This window comes from Pezoporus occidentalis, unplaced genomic scaffold (genome assembly GCF_034315485.1).
Source record: "Pezoporus occidentalis ecotype Australia unplaced genomic scaffold, CSIRO_AGI_Poc_V1 ctg60, whole genome shotgun sequence".
In the NCBI taxonomy this organism is placed as follows: Eukaryota; Metazoa; Chordata; class Aves; order Psittaciformes; family Psittacidae; genus Pezoporus; species Pezoporus occidentalis.
Genome location: NW_026915944.1, coordinates 1,128,860 through 1,152,096, shown reverse-complemented (window position 1 = coordinate 1,152,096; position 23,237 = coordinate 1,128,860). Strand labels below are relative to the sequence as shown.

General features: G+C 43.4%; 1 protein-coding gene across 1 annotated transcript in view; it reads left to right on the top strand.

The window, feature by feature from the left end:
• The first annotated feature begins 3,913 nt into the window (after positions 1–3,913).
• Positions 3,914–23,237, top strand: part of ABAT (4-aminobutyrate aminotransferase) — a 54,427-nt gene continuing 35,103 nt past the window's right edge. The window contains exon 1 of the mRNA XM_062639392.1: positions 3,914–3,992. The gene's annotated coding sequence lies outside the window, so the exon portion shown is untranslated. The remainder of the gene's footprint in view (positions 3,993–23,237) is intronic.

The window sequence follows — 23,237 nt, the reverse complement described above, 5'->3', positions numbered from 1 at the left end:
CTCATTCATTAGAAGGTCATGACAAATTTTATCTCAAAGTTTTATAGTAGATAAATCCCATGAGTTTGTCTGTTCTTTGACTCTGCTGTTCTCATGAACTTGTAGATACACCAGAAGCTCCAGTCCTTTTTTGTTTTCCCCAGAGAATTAAGGGCTTTTTCTCTGGTGGTTGCATTTCGGGGGGGTCTTGTTTGTGTCTTTTGTTTTTTCATTCTGGTGGATGTGATCTTGAAACCTGAAGAAATAGTTTTGTGTGTTCGAGATTTCTACTCTCTCTCATGTAAAGACCAATAAGCCAATGGACTCACATCTTTTGTTACGGATCCAATATAATACTTACCTGTCCCTAGTGGGATCTACAATGTGCTTAAAATACATTATGAAATGAATTATTTTGCAATAATAAAAGTGACTAGAGCCAATTTCGGAAAGGCTTAAATGCACTTTATCAATGACCTTGCAATATTATATAATTTTATGAACATTCATTACACTGTTTCTGAAGCACAGACCCACATCTTGCTAGAGGCCTTACATAGCATAACAGGGAAAAAAATAGCAAAGGAAATTACTGTACTTCTCCTGGTGCTATGCAAGCAAATCATATTAATTCAAAAATAGAAAAGGGAAAAACCATGGATAGGAAATGAGATTCCCTGGAAATGGTGGGAAGTCACCCATAGTGGTCCTAGAAAGCAGCACAAGGAATTCATGGAGACCCAGAGGAATTTAGGGTAGAGGGGGATTCCTACAAAACTGAGGGAAATCCTAGAAAGTAGTGTTGGAGTTTTCCTGGAAAGCCAGGAATTGCAGGGAGGTGCAGTCCTCCAGTGTGGTGATTGTCAGGGAGCAGCAGGAAGAAAACTCCAGGAAACTACTGGAGGGTGGGAATTAGTTCTTGGGAAGTAACTGGAGAACTGGAAAGCAGTAAGGGAAATTCAGGAGCTCAAATGTTTAGATGATACATACAAGTAAGCTTTATCATCATGTTGTTTTTTTTTCTTTTATGTCCTTTTATGTAGAGGTACTGACCTGTCAAAAGATGAAGATGCAAGTTATAAGGCTCATGGAGAAATAAATTATTGCAGACAGAATGAGGAAGCAGGTCCTCAGTTTTATTACATCTGTGCTGTTTTCCTATTTCTTGCAGAATGTGTTTTCAGAAGCAGCCTTTTATGTGGTCTGAGTGTTGGCTGTCTGTCTTTGAAGAGCCTTAAGAGTCTGAGGCAAGTTCATGGGTTACTGTGATGTAGCTGAAATGTAGCTGTGGTGTGTCTGTCCATCTGAACCATGATACTGAAGCATATATAATATGTTTTTTCTTTATGTGGGCTACAGGTGAATGGTATCATTTTGCCTTATGCTTCATTTTGATAAAAGAATAGGCAGTTGCTGTAGAAGCAGTCCTGCTTTCAGTCTTCTGTGCTTATTTTACATTCTAGTTGTACATTTTCCCCTTCTGTGTTGGTTATAGCAATTTTACAATCTGAACCAGATTTATTTTGTTTTTTTTACTCCAAGAAAATCTGATTGCAAGTGTATTTCTTCATTGGATCAATGAGAACTCATCCAACTGACTCCTGTTATCAGAACTTGCACTGGTGATACAAGGCAACCAGTACAGAGAGAGCAGACCAGCTATTTTGATGGCACTTGGTGTTTGGGTCCACTCTGGGGTTATATGAGACTGTACTCTTAACACACATGGCAGTGTGTATGGCATTTTAGCAAGCTGATATAAATCATATGATATTTATCAAGATTTATCAAGATTTATCTTGATAAAGACCTCTATCACGATTTTAGCAAGCTGATATAAATTGTGTGACCACGATTTGCTGTGGTCAGATTGCCAGAAGTGTTAAGGCCACACGCTACTGTTGATTTTAAAGGCGGTTGCTGGTGCTGAGTGTTGGGTACAGAAAACTAAAGACTGCTTCTGAAAAGTGCATGCTAAATTCTTGTGTATCTGCCAGTTGTGAAGTGTCAAGGATAGCTGCCTGACTCATAAACTTGTAGAGATGTTTAAATCTGAAATTAAATTGAAATTATTTGCTTAATGCTTTGCAACATGTCTTTAAAACGCCGTTCACCTCCTGAAAGTGGTTGTGGTGTTTGCAACCTGAAAAATATAGTTGGCAAGGAAGAGCTTTCCTGTAGATAAATCCCAGATGTCAGGGACTGAAAACTTTAAGATCCAAACAAGAAATACAAAATGGGGAAGGAACAGAGTTAGAGAGTAACAATTCTTCACTTCTTCCTGCATTCGGAAAGTTGTTTTCATTTATTTGAAGACATTGTCAAAGAGAAGCTAATTATCATTACCAAGCCCAAACAGGTTTTAGTCTTGACTGGGATCTGCCACAGCTGCTGTAAAGAAGCTGTTTCTTTTCAGATTCCTCTGCATCCTGCCCCTTGTTCATTTTCCCCTGTTCTCTACTGAGCAAATTATGCAGTGTTTTCCATAGGACAAAGTATAAATTATTAATGTGCTGTTACCTAGATAGAGAGTTACACCAGACGGAGCAGGTAACCACAGTGTGGTGTGTGTAGCTAAAAAAAGAGCAATGGAAGGACACGAAAAGTCTTTGGAGGTTCAAGTCCAGTAGCAGGATTTGAAAATCGGCTACTTCTGCTACCAGGCTGTCTTGTGCTTTGGCGTGGGACATAGGTCCAGAGGCTTGTAGTTTCTTACGGTCTTCATCCTGCTATTGTGTCACTCCTCCTGACCCTCACTGTGTGTGTGCTATGTGTCTGTGCTGAAAGTTGGTGCATTAACAGGGTAACGCTTCATCTTGAATAATCCTGCCAGCAGCGTGCGGTCAGAAGTGTGGGTACAGTACACTGCCTCCGAGGTTTCTTCCAGCAGATGGCATGCGGAGTTACTTTAACAATACCAGCACCCGAATGAAGTAACAACATACAAGCAAACGTGTGTGTTTACAGACTACTTACCCGAGCCAGTCCCCGGGCTGTCGGGAAGAGGAGGTGCGAAGGAACATTCCTGCCTTCTTCAGCAAGGCGAGTGCATTCGCTAAGCTCCTGCCTCCTTTGATGAGGGGTATTTTTTTTGTAACGGGGTAGTGAAGGCAAATTTTACTCTATAAAAATTCTATTTGAGGGGTTTTGTTCTCTCCGGGTTTTTTTATACCTAATGATGATTCTGAAAGAACAGGATCCTTTCAGAACAGGATGCAAGGAAAAAGTGTTTGTTCTAGGTCAGGCATGTAAGTGAAGACTTGGATTTTAAATTTGGAGTTTGATATCAAGACTAGGTTTCATCTGAATTTCTAATCAGAGTTGAAAGCCCAAAGGACTTTTCCTTGTTGCCGTGTGTGCTAAATTCAGTGTGTCCCAAGTGGCTGCAGGTAAACATCAGGAATTACGCCAGGACAGCCGGTCTGTGAGCTGCAGTAGTGCAGACCCGGACCGCCATCATGGTTAGCAGACAGACTCCTCTGGGTGCATTCCGGCCTGCAGGGCGGCTGTAGCGGAGCAGAGCAGAGCAGCCCAAGCGGAGGGCTGGCAGCAACCCTTTCAGGAGGACGTTACCTATGGAAGCCCGGAGCGGGATTTAGGGTTCTCTCCCCTATTTTCCCTGCCAGGTCTGACCGGTGGGCACCCCTACGCTGACGGACCGCGCGGTGCCAGCGATGCAAGCCGGGTCCATTCGCCAGCAAGGTGCGGGTGTCAAACAGCGCACCCGGAGCTCTCCCGCTACATCCCTCCCCTCAGCGCGGCCCCGCCCACCACCTCACCGCGCTGCCTCCCCATTGGCAGAGCGGGGCGCGGGGCTACTCGCGGCGGCGCGGATTGGCTGAGAACGTGGGGCTGGCTGCCGAGCGGCGGCGGGGCCGCGCAGGCGGTAGGCGGTGATCGGGGGGGTTACGGCGGTGACTGCTCGGTGCGGTCCGGTCCGGTCCGGTCCGGCCCGGCGCAGCCCGGTGCCACAGTGCGCGGCGGCTGGAGGAGACGCAGCCCTGCACCTCCGGGTGAGCGGCGGAACCGTGCGGGACGCTGGCCGCTCGGGGCGGGGGGCCTGCCGGCTGCTTCCCGGCCAGCGGTTCTCCTTATGGCCCCGTGGGGTGGGGGAGGTGGGCGGGCTGCCCGAGCCGGCCCCTCTCCGGTACCCTTCCCTCGCCGTATGCCCCCAAGGGCAGCGCTGCGGTGCCCGTCACGCCGGGGCTCCCTGGCATCCACCGTGCCGCTCTCCTCTCGGATGTCGCTGGGAGGGCGGCTCAGGCGCGGAGATCCACGGGGCTGTCTGCGTTCCGCGGGCTACCGGTGCGCTGACATCCGCTGTAGTCCTTGGGTCGTCAGACCCGAGCGTGGCTGCGGCCCCTGCGGGTGCCAGGGACAGCGCGGGGCAGTGGTTCCCCATGGATTCGGGGACCTTCCTGAGCAGCGGTGGTGTTGTCACCCGTGAGTTCCGCCGCATGAGCAGGCGTCTGCGGTGCTGTGTGCACAGCTCTGCAGCCGCGCCGTGGCTGAAGGGATCGAGTCCAGCGGGCGGGTGGACCCTGTCACAGACTTTAGCAGGGGAAAAGGGAAAAGAAGGGAACGAGAGGGCACAAAACCTGGTAGAAAATACATGCATACCGTGGAGAAAACCCTATTGGCTTTGCAGATAGCTCTCCCCTTCTTAATATGTTGCTGCCAGCTGAGTAATGGTGTTTATGGAGGCCTACTGCTGCACTTCCAGCTGAGAATCTCTTCAGTTCCCTGTTCTCCAACTTGTGATGCAAAACCCAGGCTCCTATCTCAGGCTTTGCCATGAGACCTCTTTGGCTTCACTTCCCTTACCTGTTTTGAAGTAGTGTGTGGTTGTTTACCTAGAGCTTTACTTTTGCCTAGCTTGGCTTTTGCCTCTGTGATTCTCCTTCTCTGTTTATAAGCTACAGTGAAGGGAGTTATATGCAAACAAACTCGAGTCTTGTTTTCCAAGTAATTTTGTAATCAGTAATGAATGTTCAGGTTTACAAAAGTTGGATTTTGCCCTGCAGTTCAGAGGCGTGGCTCATGGGCATGTAGTTTCAGGCAGGGAGTTCAGTAAAGGGTGAAAGCCAAGTGATACGAAAGAAGGGTACTTACCTTCTGGAAGCTCTACAGTAAGAAAGTTACCTATTGAATCTTTTATAGTCTGATTATTTTAGTATAAATTGAATTGAGGATATTTTTTACAGCTCTTGTTGCATTGTGGGGTTTGTTTTTGTTTGTTTTTTTTTACTGTAATTGGTCTGTCTATGTACTTGAGTAGTGTGTTGGGCAAATTGTGTCTGGGCTAAGTTTGTCTTCTCTAGTTACAGTGATTGAAATACTGGATCACAACTTGCAGTACTAAGGCACAGTAAATGCAAAGGATAATATCTGCATGTCATAGTGTTTCTTATTCTCACTGTTCAGAGCACTTCACAATGAGATAAACATTACTGGATGGACTGTACAGATGGGGAAACTGAGACAGATGCAGGGAAAGAAATCTGTTACTGCAAGTAACCTGCTAGGTAGCCTTTTGGACTTGGGGTCAGTGTTCAGGTCTTCTGTGTCTGCAGTCAGCCAGCGCTCTGCCATTACACTGCATTGTACTTCTTGGACAACTTGGAGTGCAAAAGGCTGTGACATCTTCAGACAATGGAGACCTGAGTCTGTAAGTGTATGGTGTTATTAGACAAGCTGACCACTTATAAAATGCAGGGGAAAAAATTGTAATAGAACTGCTTTCTCCAGAGTTCAGCCCTTTAGTCTTGTGAGGAATAACAGGCTTAGCAGCATGCTGTGCAGTGAGGTGCCTTGTGCATTCAGATACAGAGTAAATTGAAATAAGTGGTTAAAATGGGATATTTATGCCCAGGAAGCAGTAAGCAAACACAGCATGCAAATATATGCCAAGCAGAGCAGTAGGTATACTGCTGGCAGCTGTGTTGTCACTGGAAAAGGAAAATGCCCTGATCTGGATTTTCTCAGAGAGAAATTAGGATGTGCATAGGCTGTGTGTATACACATCCAAACTAGTTCACCTGCCAGCAGCTTAGAGGTCTCCAGGTGTTCCCTTGCCCTGTTTGGTTTGTGTGGTGCTTAACAGTGGAGTTTCGGAACAGTTTGTACAATGCCTTGTAGACCCCACAGCTGGATTCATCAGCAATCCAGCAAAGCTGCCTGTGTGTTGAGGTATAACTGCACAGATCTCAGCGTGGTCAGGTGTGCTGCCCTCAGAGCTTCAGTGTGTCACCTGGTTTGTGCTCTGATCACTGGGCCTGAATTAAAGCAGTTCAAGTTACCTTATGACATACACATCTACTACTGCTTAGCTTCATACTTATGGTGATACGTTCATACATCAGGATTCACTGTATTAGGAAGATGTCACAGCTGGTCTAAATCAAATTTGATCTGATTCTTGGCTTCCCAGCTCTGTTTTGTGACTTCATGAATTGAGAGTCCTTTCCAGAACCACTTTTAAAAAAATCTAGCTGTTTCAAGTACAAATTAAGATTCCTTTCTTTTATCCAAATGGAAAGAGCTTGTGGAAATGTTTTGGAAAAAAAGGGCTGTTTAGTGGTGATACATGTGTGTACTGTATGAAAACTATCACATTCATGTTGTATCCCTGTTGTTAATATACAACTCTGTTGTATCTTAAAATATTACTGTATTGACTGTATACTGTAAACTTTCAATCAAATGGTGCCTCTTTGAACTCGAATGAATCTCTTTTGCTTTTGGCTTTGCTTTTGCCAGAAGAAGCAGAGATAAGAAAATATGTTTTCATGGGCAGTTCTCAGATTTCATGTAATACACTTCTCCTCTGCATTGCTTTCAAAGACTATTTGATTCCTCCTTGTATGTCAATCTGTATGTGTCATTTTTGTTCAAGGAGGCTTTTCCAGTAGTGCCTCCTATTCTTTTACAGTTCTTCATAAGCTCTTAAGAATTTTTCAGGCATAACGGTAAGTCTGAATCAAAAGGTGAGGTATCTTACCCATTTGAAAGAGTAACTAACAGAAAAGAGCTGGGTTCCATCAGGAGAGTAGCAAGTGCTGATGTGTGGGAAGCTGTGAAAGTATAGGTAAGTAAAGCAAAAAATGACACATCAGGAACACTGCAGCTTAAAGACCACAAATACAGCACACAGGTAATTATCAGTGTGGGCCTGTCACCTATGGAAGGATGGATATGCTGTAAGCCTTACATAACAGTTGTATCTTCTGGGAGGCTGAAAACTCCCTATTTTTGTTCCAAACTGATCTGCTTTCAAATTCCTTTTCTTCATGAACAGAATAGGTTACCTTAGGGGTCAGGAAGTTAAAGTAGATAATTCTACCAGCTCTGTGGCTTGAAAGCCAGAACATCCCTGTCCCCCTTTGTTTCTGAATTTTGTGATCTGTTTTATCAGATCACAGTCCTGTTTCCTGAAGTGACGGCTATGGGCCAGGAAAACACAGAAAGTGACATTTTCTTAGCCATATGGTGTTTGTGCAAAAATAACAGTATTCTGGGTGTTTTCCAAAGCATGCAGAGTCTATAAAACAGAGAATATTGTTGTAAATTGTTTCTGTGGCTCTCAGACTCTTTTCTGATCTGTGGGAGTACAGGTTTGTAGTGCATCCTTGTATTAGATTGTTTGTCTTTCCTTTTGCAAAATATTTTACTGTTCATTTTCCATCTCTTAGCTAGATACTAGAAACTCAGCAGAAGAATTGGCTAGGAATTTTGGTTATGTATTGCAGTTCTTGCTTCTACGAAAGAAGAAGGTTGTCTCTTGCTGTCCAGTGGAGGTGTTTCTCTTTGCAGCGGAGAGAACATTTTCAGAGAGTATGATTTTCTTTTTGATCACTTTTTGCAGCATGGATTTTGGGTTCTTCCATCCTAGTTTGTAGATGTGGAGTATTTTTGTGTTTTGTGCATAGCAGCTTGTACAGCTGTAAATTCTGTTGAGGAAATGAGGCTCAGGCTGGATAGTCAATTATTTTACTGCACCAGCCAGCAGCTGATCTCACTATCTGCCTTTGGGAAGGTATATTGCAGTTGCTTCTGAAGCTGTACTTCTGAAAGTTGGACACCTGCAGTGTCAAGGACCACAGGACATGAACTTCCTTTTTAAAAGAAATGATAAAGCTGCACTGGTTGGTGTGAGAAAGCACAAGAACCATGCAGCTGAAGTACTGCTTTTAGTATGTGAGTGCTGCCAGCTTGAAGAAAAGGGCCAGGAATGTGAATTATAGTTATTCATACTTAGGTGATTCCCCTTTATATCGTCTATTATAATTATTTTAGTGAATCTCTTTCAGTTTTAATGCAGGAAAAAAACATTTGTGTAGGTGAGTCTTTATACTGTACTGCATCAAACTCTTATTGTGGTCTCTGGCTGAAAGGCAGAGTACTAACTTTCTGTGGCAAGGTATAAGGCACTTTGAAGGCAAGAAATCCTCAGACTTGGTGAGTTTCCCGTTTAGATTTTATGATTTCACTGAAATACAGCTTGGCATTGCCAGGGAGTGGAGCTCTCTAGGAAGTGTTTATCTTCCTGGGACTCTTGTGAAACTCAGGGAGTAGAGCTCTCTAGGAAGTGTTTATCTTCTTTGGACTCTTGTGAAACTTAGTAGTTTACAAATGAAAATGAATTCTGATGGTGTTTCTGGGGGCAGTTTAGAGTAATGCAGCTCGCTAAAGATTTAATGTAAAAAGTCAGTATATCTCAAGTGTATTTTGGGTGACAGGATGAAGTGCCAAAGTACTGGCTGTACAGAGGGTAAAAAAACTTCTGAACCTGTCTGCAGGTTTTCTGATTTTGAACACTTAAAAATATTCCTTGTTCCAGATGGAATTTTCCTTGCCATCCCCAAGCAAAGTTCAGTTTTAATTTCACAAGTGAAAATACGTTGCTTTGCAACTGTTGTACTCATTTATAGTTCTATTTTATGTAGGAATTTTTTAGCAATGTCCTCAAAATGCCTGGAGTTTGAAACCTGGCATAGCTCAAGTGCTTCCTGTTTTTGTTTGGTTTGGGGGTTTGGTAGATTTTAATTTATTTTAATACTTTCCTGCCTAGCTAGATGTGGGGCAGAAAATTGGCTGGATATTAGCAAAGGGACCGAGTAATCGCTGAGCAATCCTTACCTGGCACCTGCTAAAACACACAAGTAGAATCCAATTTAGCTTTGGCTTATAGCATATTAATATTTTGTGCCGATTCCCCCATGATGCTTTTCGCTGCATCAGCTGAGAGATTTGGATTGTGGTTCCCTCTGTCAAAGTCTGTTTTCCATTCCCCACTGACAGTGCTGCTTTCACAGCTGTATCAGCCATGTTTGTGAGCATGCTGGCATCAGGATCAGATTCCTCACGTTTCCTTTCATCTCTTCTGCCATCTTCATATCATGAACACTGGATTTTCCTTGCTGAAGCCTTTTAGACTGCCTGCAGTGTCAGCATGACGTAGTCTATTTCTACTGGTCTTCACACTTAGCTTTCCAGCCCTGGTGTTTTCACTGTCTTGGATCTGTTTTAAGAACCTGTCAGCTCTAAAATAAATGCTTTTGACTAGAAGACCATTATAGGTCTAGGAGGTACAGCAGAACATATGCTGACCTGTTCTCGTACAAAGCGAAGCTGGAAGGATGGACAGGGTAAACTGAAAGAAAAGGTGAGGAGAGGAGCTGTCCTGCCAGTTATGTTAGTGGGCATCTCAGCCTGGAGTACACAGGTTACCTGTGTGTTGGCTGGGTGGCTAGAAAGCACTGTGATGTATTTATGGGAGTGGAAAAGTATTATCAGAGTGTGGATTTCTAGCACAAGGTTTTCTTTCAAGTTGTTTGTTGAGGATGAGGTTAAGTGCTTCTGTTGTTTTTTTTTTCCCCTTGGTTTCATCACTGGTTTCTCACAGAAGAAAACAGTGAGTGTTGGGAAAAGACATAAATTAGTGATGATGTTTTCATAATGTCCTATTTTCGATGTTTGGCTCAATTTGACAGTATCTAGCTTCCATCTATAAGCCTTGTACCAGACAAAGCACAAGGCAGAAAGCTCTTCATTGAATTCTGTGCCCTAGTGGATGATTCATGCTAACTTTCTTGTTACTGTAATCTTGGTATTAAATCATCCCTTCCTCTTGCTCCTTGTTACCAGCAAATGAACAACCCTGCAGATTTTTTTTCACAAGAAAAGAGGTATGATCTCGTGCTCTTCCAGCACTTTTCTTCTCTGAATGAAGTAATGCAAGAATGGGGGTTTGCAGAAGCTACTGAGGAAAACAGAGGAAGAGAGGGGAAAGCAGTTTGCAGAGAAAGGAAAGAATATTCCTCATTTGTATTTGTATTGCATCAGGCTCAGTCTCGATTAAGCACTTTGAACATCACTACAGCATGCCAATTTTGGCTTCCTCTTTTAGCAAAGGATAGTGTGTGCAGAGGTTCTTGGCAGGATCCCTGGATATTAAATACAACTGAAATCAACTTGTATGCTTTGAGTTGGTCTGGCAATAATGCAAAAACATGAATAAGTAATATAAATAATGTAAACATTAAGTATTTTAAATAAGCTTAATAAGCTTGGTGTAACTTATTAGTGGTCATATTTTTTGTTTGTATTATGTTTCTTCCAAATCTGTCTGTCAGACTTTCTTCATGTTAGATGCCAAATAATGGGTACCAGCCATCTTGTTCTTCTCTGTCACTTCCCTTTCCACATCTGACATGAATGACACATATTTTGCCAGGTGCTTGCTTGATACCAGTGTTGTGATGTATGCCAAAAAAAAAAAAAATCAGGACATTGGGATTGGGACAGAGGGAGCAAGTTTGTATTGAAACATTTTTAACAGCTTACTATATAAATCTGAGGATATAAATGATTGCCTTGGTGGGAATTGGAGAAGATGACAGGTTAAAAAGCTGTTTAGAAACCAGACCAGACTGTTCTGGCATGACAGAACAGATTTCAGGTGTAAGACACTTGCTGGCAGTGGCCTACAGTGTGATCCTGGCACATCATGCTGCAGCCAGGCTGGAGGCTTCTGAGTCCTCTCCCACTCCATTATTTCTGGCAGAGCATGCTTCTGAGTGCACTGACAGTGGTGGACTCTGGGCCAGGCATCAGGGGTGGGTTTTCTCTCTGTGGACCATACTGCCATACATCTTAGTGTTCTCTCATCCCAGCTCCAGCATAAAGCAAACCTTGTTTTTTGCTCCACAGCTATTGCTGCAATGCAGCTTCCTGGAAAGGGAAATAGGATTACACAATCAGAGAGTACTGGTGAAGGTAGGAAAGCAGAGGATGGGCTTGACTCAGATGATCTCCATGTCCTTGTTTGCAGTCCAATTTTACTGGCTAATGGAGATCAGGGGTGAAATTCTCAGTTTGTTCTGTGGTTTGTGCAGTGGGCATTGAAAGGGGCTGGTGTAAGTGCTGCAATGTGATGCTTTTGCTTTGGCTGCACTAAAAAGCAGCTGAGGAAAAATATAAAAAGGGCTAGCTTGTGTTTTGAAGAGAGGGAGTAGAGGCAAATAGAGATAATGACAAGGGGCTGGATTCATCACTAATTTTTTTTTTTCCTTAGCCAAGAAGGTGATTGGAAAGTATCACTTCTGATGCAACCTGTAAGATTCCTGGTGTTAATTTATACATAAAAATTGGATCATTACAATGATCATGAATGAGTTCAGAGTTTTTTCTTTTGCTTTTCAGGAGATTTTAGTGTAGTAGGACTTTGTTCCATTAGAATGATGAACATGGGTTCAACAGGGAGTCAAGCATGGAGGCCACTCTGGTTTGACCTCTTATTCCTCACGCTGCTGAGTTGTTTCCTTTCATTGGTGCACCTCGTTTTCTCTGAGCTGAACTTGTGCTGCGAAGGGACACTGGGTGCTGTGAAGAGTTTAGTGATGTCTCTTCTCCAAACTGGGAGTCTTTCTGGTGCGGATGGGAGTCTGAGCCATGCGGGTGACATGAGAGCTAGGTGAAAGTGGAGTTCTTCAGAAAAGAGGCTAAAAAGATGCTACTGCCCTTGCAAAACCAAGGTTGGTTGGGTAATGCTATAATTAATTTCTGAACACAACACTTGCATAAAGTTGTGTGGGTTTTGCTTTTCTGCATATTTTCTTATGCAGGGAAAATCATGTTCCAGAGTGATGTGATTAAAGACAGGAAATAGTTCCTGGGTTCAGTCTCATTGTTCAGAATGGAAAAGAGAGGAGAAAGGGACTGTTTGTTACATCTGGTCAAAATCCATATGCAGCCTTGCATAACTGATGTATACTCTGGCTGGTAAGCCAGGTTTGCAGTCGCATTCCTCTCATCTGTTGTGAAACTTTAGTCTCTGGTTTGTCTTTCAGTACTGTCACTAGTTAACAGCAAAAAGGGAAACAGGGCGGCTTGAGATAATACTGACACAGTGCTTCTAAAGGCTGACAAAGCGTAAATTCTATGCAGAAATAGCTGATTAGTGATAAGTCCTGCACTGCATCCATTTGATGAACCTGACTGTATGAAGGCGAAGAAACAGTTGGTTTTTTTCTGAGTTGTTATGGCAGTGCTCTCTTGGGAGCCTCTTGAGAGGGAGAGGTTAAGTACCACTTAAGAAGGATGGAGGGCAGCTTTCTGAAGGGAAGTGCTCCACTCTCCCATAGTGCTAGTGCTGCTTACATTGATGAGGTATCTTTAGAAAGATAAACATTTCCCTGAACAGATTTTTGTTCAATAAATTTGCTTTATTTTATTTTGTTTTGTTTAGTTTAGTTTAGCTTATTTTTTCTTTTGTTTAACCTAACTTCTAGCTCCTTATTCCATACTGACTGTATTCATCCTGGGGTAACTTAGGGTTGCTGCTTAAAATTACACTGGTAATAGACTTATATTGGTCTGTTTTTGAGATCAGTCATTCCCAGTGTTTATTAGAGCCTTTGTGGCAATAGTATAGTTACAGAGGCAGGCTTGTCTCACAGTGAATAAAGGGGGGTTAGCTGCTGCCCCATGCCACTGGACAGATGCCTTTCTCTGCCCTTGTTGCAGTATTTTTGTGATATGTGATAAAAGGCAGTCTCCTACCTGTCCCGCCGCACTATGGCTGGTGGTATTGCCAGCTGACTTGTTACTGAACAATTCATAATTGCGGCCTGTATTTGCAAGATATTTCCTTGCAGCACCCGTGGATGTTCCTCATGGGATATTGTGGAGATGCAGAACATCCAGTGGCTCTCTTGGTTGCTGGAAATGAGTAGAGCCAGCACAGAGCTGCCCACACAGTTGCTGCGGGAGGTGCCACCCAAATCCTTAAAAATTATTTGTTTTCCTTTCCTGCTTTTAGCTTATCTGTAATTCTGGTCCAATGGGCCTTCTCCATCATCAAATGGAAACAGTGGGTATCTTCTGTGATTCCAGACGCAACTGACATAATATCCTGGTTTGTGTCCCCTCTCCCAATTTGTACAGCCTCTCTGAGCATCGTGAGGGTTCATTCAACAATTTCTTGATCCCAGGCCCCTCTTTGACCCCATAAGCTGGATCGACTTGTGATGATTTGCACAGTACTAGCAACCTTCCCCAAACTGTCCAGTGCTTTTTAACTACCTAGATGTGATGTACAGAATCTTCTCGTTCATGTGATTCATAGCTTGTATGTACCAGACTGAAAATGCAGCACTCAGTCTATTATGTGGGTGTCAGTGTTATTGTGAGAGAAGTGGGTGCAGAGTAGATGTACCTCGAGGCTTTACTCATGAGTTTAGCCATTAGCTTACTTAGTAAGGTCTAATTTACCTCCTCTGGTTTGTGTCCAGGTATTTAGTGCCTGTGTGGAATGTTTTCATGCAGCAGCTGCGTGAGTTTTCTCAGATAGGCAATATAGAAGGAGTAAATAAGCACAATTTATGCAGTGGCCTTGTGTTTTTTTTTTCCCTAGTGATAACCTTCAGTGAGCCTTCCAGTTACCAGTTTTTCTACCTTGCTTTTAATTCAGCAGAGTGCTTTGGCTCATTCACAGCTGTGGTTTTGTGAATGAGCCTAGTGAAGTAAAAGGGACCACTTGAGAAATATGTGTCTTGCTGAATCAGATTGGCACTAGTTTCTTTGTCCATCTGGAGCCCAAAAATAATTTTCAAAACATACTAGGGAATTTAACCACAGAGTCTGTTAATTAACTCTGCATACATATCCATGTTCCCTGAACTGTTCTGAAAACTGCTCCAACTGCTATTCTTTTTAGCCTGTTACCTGATTAAACAGGCAATAATAGGACTTTTGAGTAGTAGATATTCATAGTAATTGAGGTTAATTCTTGTATTCCTTTCCATCTCTTCCTTACAAATGTGAAGTTGTCACGTTTAATGGGAATTAAAGTAGTTGGCGTCTGAAAACCAGAGGGGGGTGATCCCACTCTCCCTCTGTCAGGGTAACTAACACCAGTTAACTGGTATGTGAGTAATGCAGGTACAGTTCAGGTGTGTTCCTGAATATCAGTGATATTGGTTGCTGTGAATTCCAGTCTGTTCATGAAACTTTTTACTTCTTTCAAAAGGCTAGGCAATCCCAGTCTTTTATTTTCTGTTTTGCTCTTTGTGATAATCCTTGTTGGCCAAATAAGAGTCTTATCCTTCTGCCTGCAAGTTATTTGCTCAGATTTGATAATTAACTTGAGGGTCAGCATTTATGTAGCCTTACTTTATGTTTTCTTCCAACTGCATTAAAAGATTTTTTTTAATGTATTTTGAAGTGAACCTACTAATTACTGTTACTGTTCACAGTACCTAAAAGTACTGATTTGAGACACCAGTGAGTGCTTTATTCCTTCTCCGAACATGGCAAGCCCTTAAGAGGGGTGTTGCTTTTACTCTTCATGCAAGTTTGGGGTCCTGAGACCATGCTTTTTTGTCTTGTAGCAACTTTGATTTTTGAAGCAGGACTAGGACTTGGTGCTGGCATGCCTTGCTCTCTGCTTTGTGATACTGTCCTGGTTTAATCCCAGCTGGTAAGCCAGAACCACGCAGCCGCTCACTCACTCCCCGCCCTCTTTCTCCCCTTGCTTCCGGAGGGATGGGGAGGAGAATGGAAAGAATGTAACTCCCATGGGTTGAGATAAGAACAGTCCAGTAACTAAGGTATGACACAAAACCACTACTGCTACCACCAATGATTATAATGATAAGGGAAATAACAAGGGGAGAGAATACAACTGCTCACCACCCACCGACTGATACCCAGCCTGACCTGAGCAGCGATCTGGGCCTTCTGGGTAACTCCCCCCAGTTTCTGTACTGGGCGTGACGTGCTGTGGTATGGAATACCTCTTTGGCCAGTTTGGATCAGGTGTCCTGTCTCTGCTTCCTCTCAGCTTCCCATGCCTCTCCTCACTGGCAGAGCACAAGACTGAAAAAGGCCTTGGTTGGAGTAAGCATTACTGAGCAACAACTGAAAGCATTGGTGTTACCACCACTGTTCCCAGGCTGAAAGTCAAAAACACAGCACTGCACCGCACCAGCTACTAAGAAGGAGAAAAATGACAGCTACAGCTGCACCCAGGACATGTGTTTGTTCTCTCTTGCAGGTGTATGTGGCATTTAGTATTCTGACATCTTGTCTCTACCATAGAGCTGCTGTCTCTGGATACTGATTTTTTTCTCAAGAACTGTAGCTCTGTGTTATTTGAAATGCTTGGTTTGTCCTAACAAATTGTTAGGAAAGCAGATGCTTTCTAGAGTGGAAGGCAGGGATTAAGAATGGCTATAGAGTTGCTTCTGGAGGAATTTGCCATCATTTGCAGTGAAATCCAACAGCTGATAACACTGTTAAACCTAAACTAGACATTGTTACCTATGTTCTCTTGATTAAATCAAAGTCACTGCTTTCTTGTTACAGTCCACAGTTTTTGTGAACTGCACATTTTCAGTATATCTTAAATGTTTTGCAGTTGCAGTTATAGTTGGAGAGACTGCAGAGTGTGTTTAGTCTACCTGAATGACTCTCTGCCCCTTGTCATTCCTGTATTAGCACAGTGATGATCACAGTATCCATCCCAACTGAATAAATACTGCTGCTGTTGTTGCACTGAGAGAAGGTGGAAGAAGGAACTGTGGTGCTTTGGTAGCAGCACAAACTGGAGTCACTCAAATGCCAGGGACCTTAGCTGCTTCCTATCAGCACTGCATCTTTTGTCTTTGTTGCTTACTTCTGATATCTGTTCTTCCCTCTGTTGGCTTAGACCCTTCCTTGCGCCTGACTGTGCTTGTGCTGAAAAAAGGCAGCCCAAGTCTTGGGTTTGCTCAGGTTGCCCAAGGACCAGGCTGCTCCCTTGTCTTCCTCCTTGCAGCATATTGGGTGCAGGTGCTTCAGTTGCAGCCCCTCTGGCAGGCTTCAAACCCTGTGCATAGGAAAGCATCCTGCCAAAACATTGCATCCCACAGCTGGAGCTTAACAGAAGATGGATGTAAGGCAGGTCCTACAGCTAGGACGCAGCTGTGCAAGTTGGGGGGCATGGAGCATCTCCTCCTCTGCTCAAAAGGTTTTAATGCCCTGATTACCGAAGTGGGTAAGTCACCCCTTCGCCTGTAATAATTACAGATTTCCTCTCTGATTTTTCACTCATCGGTTGCCACAGCAACCGTGCAGTGGCTGGGCTGGAATGCAGTCACAGGGATTTAAATCTGAAGCGGCTCAGCCTTTTGCTGCGCTCTGGCGCATCTTCCCTCCTGCCCCCGGCACCATAGCAACCTGGTGATAGCATCCTGGGCCTGAAGGGATGTGCTCTTTGCATGCCTGTGCCTCTGTGTTCCCGTCTGGAGCAGTGTGCAGTGGGAGGTGGCACTGGGATGTGTGCTGGCTGTTGTGCTGCTTCTGCCTGTGCATGACCTGAAGGAGCTGAGACAAGCCAAGGTTATTTTATGGCAGTTGTGAGCCCAGATGTCACCCTTGGGATATTTGCAAACCAGAGTAAAATGAAGAGTTTTAGGGATAAAACCTGTTCTTCAGCTTCCTCAGTTCTTGAAAACTGAGGGGCTGTTCCTTACATGAATACAGCCTGGCTCTGCAGCTCAGTTTTCAGAGCCCTGCTGAGAAGGTATTCAGGTGAACTCAGACTCCCAGGGGCCCAAGCTGGTGGGCTACACCCACATGCCAGAGGTACTGGAGTGGCATCGAGTGGAGCCAGATGATCTCAGTTTGAGGCAAGTTGGGTATTGCTCCCCACTGGGTTTGGATATAGCTTGCGGGAGCTGGTTTCATTAACCTTCATTAACTGGGGCATTCCCCCAGCGAAGCTGCAGGGTCACAGCTTGGTGTTTCCTCTGGGTGATGCCTGTCCTTGCTGCTAGCAGTCGCAGGCGGCTGCTGGAAGGAGCTGATAGCAATGGCATTTCTCATGGACACAGCCAGCAGCAGCCTACCCTGAGGTGAAGGAGAGAGCCGCGTTTTCCACCTGCGAGCTGGCTGGGGAGTTTGCATCCAAGTCCCGTAAGTGCCTTTACCTTGTGCCTGTGTACGGTAGGGGTTAGCACAGACCCCGGCTGAGCTTTCTGTGCCACGGGGAATGTGTGTCTCTGTGTTTGTGCAGCCAGGTGTGATGCTGACACATCCCTGTCATGGATACACGCTGTTAGCTGTTCCCTGGGATTTTTGCTGGACCCCTTGTAAAAAGAGTCTCCTGCATGTGTTTGCCTGGTATATCCTCAGCTGAAGTGGGGGTCACCTTGAGAAGCCAGAGCGCTCACTCCCGTTTAAGATGTTTCCCTTGCTTTGGTGCAGGCTGCCTCCAAGTGAGCTCTATTATGACTTCAGGAAGCAGAAGAATAATTTGTGCTTTTACAGTGCATTTTATTTGATACTGTTTATCTAATTTCATGACCTCTGAGGAGGCAGGGGTAGGATGCTGAGGAATAAAATCTGACAAGGAATATAACTGAATTTCCTTCAATGAAGCTCGACTTGAGGGTATTTTGCAATACTTCAATTTTTCCAGAACTACAGAAAGCTTGTGGAGTAACTACTTTGAAAAGCAGGGCTGTGTCTTAATGTAAGCTATTTAACCGTCTGAGAGCTGGACTGTTTTGGTGTGGGAAATGTGTGGAAATTAACAGGCATGGTTTGGATATGTTGTTGCCATTTGCATTTAAAATAATAGATTCAAAATATGCAGGCTTGAAGAGAGGTTCTTATGTGTAGCTCACTAGTTACGTTTCCTGAAATACCAAAGTGCAGTTCTTTTCAGTGGGAACTATTAAGGAATGACCAAAAACAAACAAACAAAAAATATATATTTTCAGCTAACATTAGGTTGGTTGTGCTTGGTTTTTACTAACGTTTATGTACAGGTATGCCACTTACATAGTTTGGATCTGGAACTTGCCCAGTTTCTAACAGATGACTTTTCTTACCCCATTGTTTCTTTTGCTATGAGAATGTATTTCTCTCAGGGAAGGTGTAGGCACATCTCATCCCAGCTTAGCTGTTGCAATGAGTTTTTGAAACAAAATTGCGCTGCTGAAAATTTTAGTGAGTCACCTGAATCCTAGTGTGCCATAATCATGACATTCCCACCTGTTCTTATTCATTGGATCATGGATCAGAAGTCTTTGCTTGGTCCAGTATTTGTTGGAGAGAGGAAAAACGGAGACAAGGACAGAATTTTTTGTTGTTTTGTGGTTTTTGTTTTTTGTTTTTTTTTTAAGAAAACAAACCCAGATGCATTCATATCCAGCCACCAAACCCTGCTTAGGGGACATCTGAGGATGAGAACCTGGATGCATGAGTGTAATGACACTTCTGCCTGTAAATGAGTTGTAAAACTTGGTGGAAGGACTAAAGGTTTCTGTTCTAGGTTTGCTGTGGGCTCAGCTCTGACCTGATGGTTGGTCTTGCCTAGGCAGTTGTTGCCATGCCAGGATGGATACTGTGCTGTACTTCCAAGCTACAGACAGGAGGGGTTTGTTTTGCGTGTTACATCTTGCTCTGGGCTTTTGCAGCAGTGTTCAGATCATCCTGACTTGAATGCCAGCTGAATGTGAGTGAGAGAAGGTAGCTGTGAAAAATGGCAGTTTATTAGGGAAGACTTAATACAGTCGTGTGCAATATTTACTGTTTTGTCGAGGCTTGAGTGACAAAATCAGTCTCCCCATTTCTGCCCTCTGAACAGTAGCGGGAGTGTTTGAGCCTGTCAGTATCAATAAATAAATAAGCAACCATGAATAACAGACGCTTGAGCTTCACTTGTAACTATGACAACTGTGTCCTTGACAACTTAAGTACAATCACGGAGGTTCCAATTACATCCTGTTCTACACAAAGCCGTTAAGGTCATTAGAGGCATAAACAGGAAAAGCAACTATCAGCTTGTGAAGTGTTTACTGGTAAAACCCGGTTTTGGTGGTAGATACATGCATCCATTTGCAGATTGCTGTCGCTTGTTTTGGTGTCAGTGTTGCTTGGTAGAAAGTGCCTTGGTGAGCTCCCAGGACAAGCTCACCATTCTTTGGTGAGAGTCACTCTTTGTGCTGACTTTTTTGGCTGCTGCCTGTGAAATTGCCATAGATAAGTGTTGAGCTTCACTCAGGGGTCTCTCTGATGTGTCAGTTTACCCACAGACCCAGCAGACCTCGTCCTCAGCTTGTCTCTGTAGTGATCCTGGTGTGCGGCCTTGATGTTGTGGAGTGGTTGTTAACCACCTTTGCTTTTTTGGTATGAGACTGTGGTTTTGGTTAACTAAGCTGGGTGAGGAGCAGCTTGTTTCTCTTTCCTGTGCCACCTCACAAGGGTGGTGCTAGATACTGTTCTTTCTGAAATCAGGGGTTCAGCTCTGGGTTTATATAGATGCTGGATGGAAAATCTAATGTCAGCCTTATATGAACGCTAGATGTAAATTTTCTTGCAACTAACTCTTAACAGGACTGTCTCATTTCCATGGTCCTTAGTCTAGCTGTTACTAGAAATTCTTGGTACTACTCTAGCAAATTTCTCTTGCAAATGCTGTTGTAAGCTAATTAAAATATTTTTCAGAACTGTACCCTTGAGAAAAAAGCCCCGTTGAAGTAAAAGGACCTGTTGCATCTCGTTGTGTGCACTCAGGCTTTCATAACCATATAGTTTATATTGAACTCTTAACTCTGCCTCTGGGACCAAGTGAAATGCCGTTCAATACATCAATATGCTGGCAGGCTTCTTTATTTACTTTGTTGTTTACTACATTTAAGTGGCTAAAGCAGTAAGTCAGGATTTCTGATGTCACCCTGCCCTCTGTCAATAAAACTGGTGAAGTCATTCAGTTTTCTCCTCTATTGATCTGTTGCCTGTGGACATTCCCTGTCTCCCCAGAGGAGGGTGGAGCAGTACTCGGTGATGGCCATGCATTTTCGAACAGAGACTGCTCTATACATTGAATTTTTTTACACAGATACTGGGATGACATTAGGTTGCCCTGTTCTTCCTCAGATGCAGACTAAGAAAGGATGTGCTTATGTTTAATGGATGACAGACTCAATTGTCTTCCACTGCACCCATACTTACATTTCTTTGTGAAATTCCAGACTCTGAACTCATCTTGAGCTGGTTTTAGAAGTAAAATGCTTGAGCTGCATCACCTAAGTCATGAAAGATGCTTGTTCATGAACCAGGAGACTTTCCCCCCTTTAACAAACAGATTTTTATTATTCTTTTAAGACAGGACCCTTCAGCTCTCTGCTTTGTGAGCCCCAGACACAGAACGTTATCTGCCACAAGCTGATGAAGATAACAGAAAAAAAGAAACAAGGGATTTTGGGGGGCTTAGGGGGTGCAGAACGTAGGAGCAGTTAAGGTACTTCCTTTTGGAAGCCTTTATATCTTTCTTCTCTTTCAGAACTGCTTATCTCTCATTTACCATGCAACAGTCACTGCCTATGTAATGGGGTCTGTGACTCCCTCATCTTGGTGCCCATGTCCTGGCTGCATTATCCAAACTCTTTCCAAAAGTTTGCCTCTGATATATACCAGTCTGATTCTCTTCCAGAAAAGCTGTTTGAAGGGCCCTGAAGTACAGGTATGGGAGCATTGTGGGGGTTAGAAAAGGAGAAATGAGTTTATGGAAGATAAACAACAGGAAAAACCTGAACCACTAGCACTTTATCATGTTGTGGGTCTTTGTAAGAGTAGTTGGACTCACTGTCCTGTGAAGCCAAGGAAATTAACTATTAATTCCAAAGAAAATCAGCTTTGCAGTGTTTTCTCACTTCCAGCATGGCTACTTGAGTACTGCTAAGCTTTTCAACATTGTTCTTTTGTTTAAGTCACAGGAGTCTTAAGTTGGTGTCTCCATTTGCAGTTTCTTTCACTGTTAAAAAACAGATGCAGAAAATGCAGCATCAAATCATGCTGAGCGTCTGCAGCCATCTGTGGGACGGATGGCAAAGCTTGAGGACCTGGGGCTGCTGCCCCTGCACCCCCCAGCACACCCTGCACAGCTCCTAAAGAGATTGAGCTGCTTTCACATCAACATGGATCCAAGCAAGGGGGACTAAAGGTAGTTTAAGATGTTTTGAATTTCGCAGTAATTAAATGTAGCATGATGATACCCTCACTGCTTTGCACCATAGAAAAGTCAAGGGAAGGAAAACAGGAAAAAAGGAATGAATTTGCCTTTACCTCCCTTCTCTCTGAATACATATTGTAAAGACTTGTGGAGTGTGCAGTTCCTGCTGCTGTTCCTAAACCACTTAATTGTTCCCGGTTAAATGGGTTGTTAGCAGCCAAGGGACAGATTAATGTGCCCCCATGAATTTAAAACAGGCTTCTGTGTCTTTGGCATGAGTTGCAAGAAAGAGATGCAAATCTGCAGTGCTGACTTGTTTTGCTGGTCTGTGTTTCACCTCTTATCCTGCTTTCTTTCAGAGGCATGTTTTTGCAAGCTGCAGTCTGAAACACAGCCATCATGCTGCATTAGCTTTTCTGCGAGCAAGCCAGAATGTTATATGAACTCTTAGTTTGGCTATTTTCGCTCTTGTATCTTGATCAAGGTTAGGGGTCCCTCTCTAAATATGTTTTATTTCTCCAGGAGGTCTCCCTAAGAAACATAATCTTGTTAGCTCAAAACCAACCCATCTTTCTCTGTCTGCAGTAGCCAATGCTAGTGCTGCTGAATGGCTGCTGTCGCTCCTAGTAACAAATTCTGCCTATCAGAAATAATCACTCAGTACAGAATTTTAAGAGCTGCTGTTAAAAAAAATAATCACTCCAGTTTCGCAGTGTGCATTTAAAAACTCCTCAAATCCTTGTGCTTTGTGTGCTCAGCAAACTGGGCTGAGCTTCCTCTTGGAAAATCAGTTTTCTTACTGAAAGAACATGTCTGCAACTTAAACTTTATTTGCCAATGCATGTGTTTATGTAATGCAAAATTCCATACACAAATCTATGCAAATGTATCTGCAAAATTAGTGTCGTGAACATTCAGAAAAGCTGTTTTTGACAGTGGCCTTCACCAACTTAGACTGTTGCCATTAGAGGAAAAGTATTTAGAGAAGACCTTTATGAATCTCTTTTTCTGGAAGAACCTCACTTGTCTAAGTTAGCTAGCATTTCATCACAGATCTCATCTAAATGCTGTTCATCACATCCCTTTTCCAGTCTGGAACTGGGGGATGCATTTTGCCTGGATTTTAAAGCAGCAGCAGAGACGATGTAGCGTGGCTTTGCTCCTGGTTTGATGTGTGCCAGAGAACTGATTTCTGCTGGCTTGCAATCTGTGCCACTGCTGCTTGCAGTGCTAGAACAAGCTGGGCTGGTGGGAATAGATCAAGAGGTAGATTATGGAGGCACAATTCAATTGGTTATTATGATAACCAAGTAGCACATGCTTAGAGACATAGCAGTTGCATCAGCTGATCTCCTGTGAGAACTCGTGTACGTAATGGGGATGGAAAAGAAGCTTGATTTTAGTATAAATCATGTGATATTGCATGACTTATTCGGACTCTGGTAAGAGTTTTTATATAACAACTGTCAAGGAAAATTAGGGCTAAGCTACTTTATTTTTAAACCTCTTGTAATAATTTTTTCTATGAGTTTTTCAGAAAGCCAATACCATTTCCAAAATATTTTTTTAGCCTTTTATGAATACAGTATTTTAACAATAAAAGAATTTAAGATAAGCAGTGAATATAAATCTAAAATAATGTTCTGGGTGAAGAGAGGTAGGAGTGGCTCACCTAGAGGAGGAAGAGTAGGGACTGCTGCAGGGAGACCTGGACTCTGGTGGGTACAACCATGTGGTGTGACTGGAAGGTATGTGT